The sequence below is a fragment of the Centruroides sculpturatus genome, unplaced genomic scaffold (genome assembly GCF_000671375.1).
Source record: "Centruroides sculpturatus isolate CEXI.00-Female unplaced genomic scaffold, Cexi_2.0 scaffold1785, whole genome shotgun sequence".
Lineage (NCBI taxonomy): Eukaryota > Metazoa > Arthropoda > Arachnida > Scorpiones > Buthidae > Centruroides > Centruroides sculpturatus.
Window position 1 is genome coordinate 110,462 of NW_019386748.1, and position 6,896 is coordinate 117,357.

The following is a 6,896-nucleotide window of genomic DNA, read 5'->3' on the forward strand; positions in this document are numbered from 1 at the left end:
ATTATTATTTATAAATATTTTAACATGGAATTTTGTTTTTCTGTTATTATTTTGAAGTTGAAGAAGTAAAGAAGAAATGGAAGAATCTTGTAGATACCTACAGGAAAGAAAAAAAAAATTATATATGAAAAAACTAGAAGTGGTGCTGGTGTAGATGACCTCCTCAAATGCACCTTCTAATGAATATAATGGACAGAATGAACAATTTTCACAGTATGTAACAGAAATATATTATTAAATATTATAATAGAAAGGTTGAGGCACAAGTTCAAACATTAAACGTGTACGGGTAGCAGAAGTACATGTTACACATTTCAAATCCAAGTAAAAATCGTTGAGGCACCCGTTCATAACATCATGTGACTCAATGAACATCACGCATTGACTCACGGGAAATAATGTGGTGATACACCGGTTGTTTTTTTTTTATTTTGTATTTTGTATTAAGCCTAAGATTAAGTTTCCTCAATCTTTTGTCTAACACTTTCTCGAACTTTCTAACGGTCCTTATTGCCTGCTGGTGGTAAAACATTTCTGAGAAATACAACGAAAAACAAAGGTGTGGAAGTAGGCCCCGAGGCAAGTGAGAGAAAGGGAGGGAGGACTTTGGAGCTAGCGTTGTGGAAGACAGACGAGGAGAGGAGATCCTGGTCACCGGAACAAAGGAGGACGGTGTGATTCGGGGACAGATAGAGCGAGACATAAAGGAAAGGAAGGAAAATCACGAAAGTTTTCTTTTCATCAACGTTAGCGAACTCTGAAGAAAGGAAGGAAACATGGGTACCCCACCAGCAGTCTTCTCTTATCTTTTTTTTTGTTCTTAATCTTAATATTTTTCTTTCCTTCTACTTCTTTATTTAGTATATAAGTTAGATTAAGTTAGGTTAAGTAAGGTTTTAAATTGTCGCGAAGTACCGTTGCACTCTCTCTAATTCAGATATAAGTATATGTTACACGAATTGTATATATTAAAGTTGGGATCACTGAGAATCTTGTATAATTGCACAAAACGACAATAAAACTTTTATTTTACACCAATTTCTTTGTGTTGTTCGTCCACGTGCTCTCCACAATGTTGAAAAAAATGGCGGAAGCATTTTGCACGGTGGATTACCAGGAAAGGTAAATAAACAAATTAAAATGTTTAATAACACTAAATAATTATTTTTTTTACTATAATTAGCGTCGTGTTAACTCCGAGAAACAGTAGGAAAGTTCAAATGCAGTTTTCTTGCTTTCACGACATACTTCTGTTAAGAGAAGTAGTGACTATAAATGCTAAAATAAATCATAATTTTAACCCCAAACACGAAAAAAAATGAAGACGTTTAAGCCGATCGTGTACTCACCAAGCTACACGTAGCAAACGCCATTATCGACGGTCCAGAAATGCCAGATGGCGGCGCTCACCCGTTACCCGTACACGTTTTGGGCTAAATACGTGCACCTCAACCTCTCTAATGAATAATGATACAAGACAATAAAAAGTCATAATTTAAAACAAATTTTTTTAAAGTTGAAAAATAATCTAGATAAAACTTCACTTATTTTTTCTTTATTTTATTAGAACTTGTAGCAATCTTTCATTAAATGAGGGCCTACAAAGTGAAGATTTGGAAGAGATGTGTCCTGTCCAGGAAGCCAAATTTTCAAAGTCTTTCAATGTAATATATTGTTGTGTTCTAACCAAAAGTTAATATATGGTTTATATGTTGTTAGTAAATTAATCATTCTTTATCTCAAGTTATTTAATAATAATGTTAAGTACTCTACATACGTCAAATATTTTTCCTTTAGTTTATACCTGTATTCTTAAGTCTACATTTATGTTTTAATTTTATTATTTGTAGTTTAATTTTTTCATCTACTATGTATAGCCTATATATTTACTTATATTTCAGTTTCATTTATAATTTTTAGGGATATTTCAAAAGATGTACCATGCACATCATCATCCTCAACATTACCAAAGCGTCGAAAAAAAAGTAAGGAACAAGATGATATGCACAATTTAATCCAACTGACAGAGACAATGGTAAACCGTCAACAAAAAGAAGGTGAACTATACCATTATTGTGTCAGTTTAGCTGACAGATTAAGAAATCTGAGTCCACAAAAGCAAGCAGAGGCTCGTTTTAAGATAGAAGATTATATATTATATATCTAAGATAGATAGGGAAAACGTGTGAAAATTCACACGTTTTGCCATCTCTCTGCTAGTCGTTTATTAACTACTAGCTTCAAATCGCCTCCTTCAATATGCATTGTATGCTGTAAAGAAGTAGTTGACTTTGCAGCTGCGTCAACTTCATTCCCTTTTATACCTACATGGTCTGGGACCCAACAAAATTTTACAAAGAAATTACTCGCAGTAAGATGGCAAAAGAGTTTACGAATTTTAATCACTACGGAGTGAGAACTAGGTTCACATGAGATCAAAGCCTGAAGTGCACTAACTAAGTCAGTGTAAATAACACAGGAACAATGACCTTTCCTATTTATATACTTTAAAGCTAAATAAATAGCATGCAACTCTGCAGAAAAAATAAAAGAATTCAATGCAATTTGTTCTGCCACGATTTCATCCTGGCAGACGAAGGCTGAGCCGACGTAATCTTCAGATTTAGATCCATCTGTATACATAGGAATTAAATTCCTGTCACGATGTTGAAATTCTGCAAAGTGCTGTCTATACATGTAGTCTGGGGTGAATTCCTTAAAAAACTGCTTTAAGCTAACATCAACATTTACAGTTGCCCTAAACAAAACTTTCCCTAAGTGCTTTGCTAAAAAATGGAGTGATGAAGCAAACGGTATGTGTTGTGCTGGAGGAAAGTGGTTCTCCCTGATATACAGGAACTGCCACAACCAATAAAAGCTCTTTTGTCAGGCAGTCATTCATTATCTGCCCATTTTTTAATTAAATAACATACGCAGGTATAATACACTATTTCAGATGACGTCATTCGGTGCTAAAGAAATTTATGAAGGTAACTTTATGCCTATATTTAAGGTAGAAGGGCAGGTGTACCATTTGATTGGTAGTCTCCTCTCACCTTCAGGTCAAAGTCCTCAGTTTCTACAGATTTATTTCATATCTGATGCTGATCAATTATCATTGCGATCTAATATTGCTTTCAACCTAAAAATAGATTTAATCAACAAGTTGCAGTCTGCATTAAGCAGCCATAATATATACATTTGCAGTTTCAAATACAACTTAGAGAATAACTTTTAATCCGATAACTTAAAATTAATAATTCACGCCAACCGCACCCCCAACATCAACATCAAGGAAGATACAATTCACCTACAGTAAATGAAGTTGCAGTCTTATTACTTGATGAAGACAAAGGACCTAGGGATATAGTGATTCATTGTAAAGATGGCCACCTAAAAAAGTATCTGAATTACATCGTGTGTACGATCCTCTGCAATACCCTTTAATGTTTGTAAAAGGTGAAAATGGTTATTATTTGACAATCCCTCAACAAAATCCAGCGAGGAATAAAACTATTTCATGTATGCAGTTTTATGCATATAGGATGATGATCAGAGCTGACTATTTTAATCCCTTACATTATTACAGAGATTTGTTCAATCAATACTGTGTCGACATGATGGCTAAAATGATATCAAAAAGACTAAATTACATACGTCAAAATCAACAACAACTGAGAGCTGATGACTATATACATCTACAAGATGCTTTAAATCAGGATGCTAATGTGAACCCTGCAAATATTGGACAACACGTCATCTTGCCTACAACTTTCATGGGATCCCCGCGTTATATGCACGAAAAAACTCAGGATGCTATGACATGCGTCCGAAAGTACGGGAGACCCGATTTATTTGTGACATTTACTTGCAACCTGGAATGGCCACAGATTAAAGAACAGCTATTACCTGGCCAGCAGTCATTCCATTGTCATGACATCATTTCCAGGGTATTCCATTTAAAGATGAAGAAAATTATGAAGTTATTCACAAAAGACGAGATATTCAGTAAAGTTAAATGGCATATGCTCAGTGTTGAGTGGCAAAAATGCGGATTACCACACTGTCATATGTTGTTTTGGTCGGAAAGGAAAATACAGCCAGATGAAATTGACAGTGTAATTATTGCTGAATTACCAGATAAAGATGCCGATCCTGTATTATTCGATATTGTGACCAAAAATATGATGCATGGACCATGCGGCGATCAAAATATCACTATGTATGAAAAATGGTATTTGTTCAAAAAAATACCCTCGGCGTTTCGTCAATGACACCCAGACCGGAGAGGATGGGTATCCAGCATATCGTCGCCGTGACGCTGAAAATGGAGGTAAGAACGCTATCTTGAACATCAGAGGAAGAACGGTTACTATAGACAATAGGTGGATTGTCCTGTATTCCCCAATATTGTGTCAATCATTTAATGCCCACATTAACGTAGAATACTGCCATTCAGTTCAGGCGATCAAATATATATGTAAATATATAAATAAAGGATCGGACCAAGCTACTTTCAGTGTCAGAAATCTGTATGACGAGGTGGAAAACTATTTCAATGGCCGGTACATAAGTACATCAGTATCTGTCTGGAGAATATTAGAATTTCTGATCCACGACCGGTATCCTACATTATCACTGATAATGTGGGACGAATGTACCATGAGTCATAGCCCATGTTGAAGCTGTGGACCGAATGTTAAAGGACCTTAGAAACTCGACCGCCATTATGGGGGGAATTACTTTTGTGTTTGCTGGTGATTTTCGCCAGACACTCCTTGTAGTTACAAAAGGGACATGTGCAGATATCATCAAAGCATGCCTTAAATCATCTCCCTTATGGAGTTCCATTCAAAACCTGAACTTGCGAACTAACATGAGAGCCTATCTTAGCGGAGACACACACAACGATTTCCCACAACTGCTAAACTTGGGGAAGGAGTTTTTCCTTCTCCAAATTTGAGCACTAACTGTGCTGATATCATTCTAAAAGAGACACTAGGTCGGATAGTCCACAGTATGCAACATCTTATAGATGCAGTATATTCTGGCCTCAAAAATTTACTCCAAAGAGACTTTTATTCGCTGTGTTCAAGGGCAATACTATCACCTAGGAATGACACTGTCAATGAAATCAACAATCTAATTATACAGACAGTCCCTGGCCAAATCAAAAACTATAAATCGATTGACACAGTCACCAATATCGAGGATGCAGTTCACTATCCACAAGAATTTTTAAATTCGCTTAATCCTTCTGGCTTGCCATCTCACGAACTACCATTAAAAGTCGGTATGCCTATCATGCTTTCAAGAAATTTAAGCCCTCCAAACATGTGCAATGGTACAAGGCTACTAATTAAACACTTAAAAGACAACTTAATTGTGGCAACTATCCTCACTGGCCCTGCAGCTGGACAGCTGGCAAACATCTCGAGGATTCCAATGATTCCCACTGACTTTCCGATATCTTTCAAACGGCTGCAATTTCCCGTGAAAACATCGTTTGCAATGACTATTAATAAGTCCCAGGGACAAACCTTCTCTTTGGTTGGAATCGACTTACGGAAAGAGTGTTTTTCCCATGGCTAACTATATGTTGCTTTATCACGAGTTGGAACTCCAGAGAAACAGTACATTTTGCTACCAAAAAATAACATGACGTCAAACATTGTCTACAGAGAAGCTCTAAGGCACTAATAAATACGAAAAACGCTACAAAAATTCCCTGCGACTTTCATGTACATGTTAAAAAAATTACCCTATTAAAATGAAATTTTCATTGTTAAGTCAAGAGAATGTACACTAAGAAGAGATTTTTCGAAAAATTACCCCCCCCACAAGAGAAGTGTTATAAATTTATAATAGATACATTTTGAGCCACAACAATGCATGGCAGGATCTGCTAGTATATTATAAAGGAGACAAACAAAAAAATTTTATTTGAAAACACAAATATTTGTTTTATTTCTGTCTCTAATTAATAAAAAAGGACGAAAAACCATTTTAAAGTGCAATTTTATTCAACTATTATATTTATAAATAATATGTAACCCAAAAAGTAGCCAATGGCAAAATGATAATTTTTACGCCAAACTAAAATAGGGTAGTAAAATTAGGCGCAATGTATCCAAAACTTGGTACAATCCATAATATAAATGAAATCGTTGCGTTTGATCGCATCACGACTTTTTTGTTGCTTGATACACAACACGCCACAGAAAAAAAAATTAAATCAAATTGTAAAAATTATAAAATTTTTGATAATTGCATTATTATAACCTTCAGGAATTGACATGGATGCATTTTTTAAGAATTATTATGTGAATAAGAAAACAAATTACAGAATCGAGAACATGAAAATTGCCGAATTTTTGATGGTGTAACCATTATTTTTTTGATTGCTTCATTTCATGCAGAAAAATCATTTGTGTCTAAACTATCAGCAAAGAAGTTTGATGGTTTCTATAATATTTTGAGCAATGTCAATTTTTTTATATTAGATGATCGAGGTTACGCCTAACACACGACTATATATATAGTTGTATGTTCGGCTGTTAAAACTTTTATTTAAAATTTTTTGTGATATATATAAGGACCTTGAATAAGTTCTCGCTGTTTTCCAACAGATGGCGTTAACCAGAACCACAAGTGTTTATTTTTAGATGGTGAGGCATCTGTAAGGAAGTACAATAAGTGACCTTGAAATTCAGTATACGTCATTTCACCGAAGTGTAAACAACTTATTTTTTCATTGTGTTAAACATGTCTAGTTTCGTGCCAAAAAAAGAGTATTTGCGGGGAATTTTATTGCACTATTTTATTCAAAAAAAATCTGCAGCAGAAGCACACAGAATTCTTGTTGAGACTTACGGCGACCATGCTCTGTCGGAAAC

General features: G+C 35.0%; 1 pseudogene; it reads left to right on the forward strand.

Moving 5' to 3' along the window:
• The first annotated feature begins 2,956 nt into the window (after positions 1-2,956).
• Positions 2,957-4,683, forward strand: LOC111615715 (annotated as a pseudogene).
• The last annotated feature ends 2,213 nt before the right edge of the window (positions 4,684-6,896 follow it).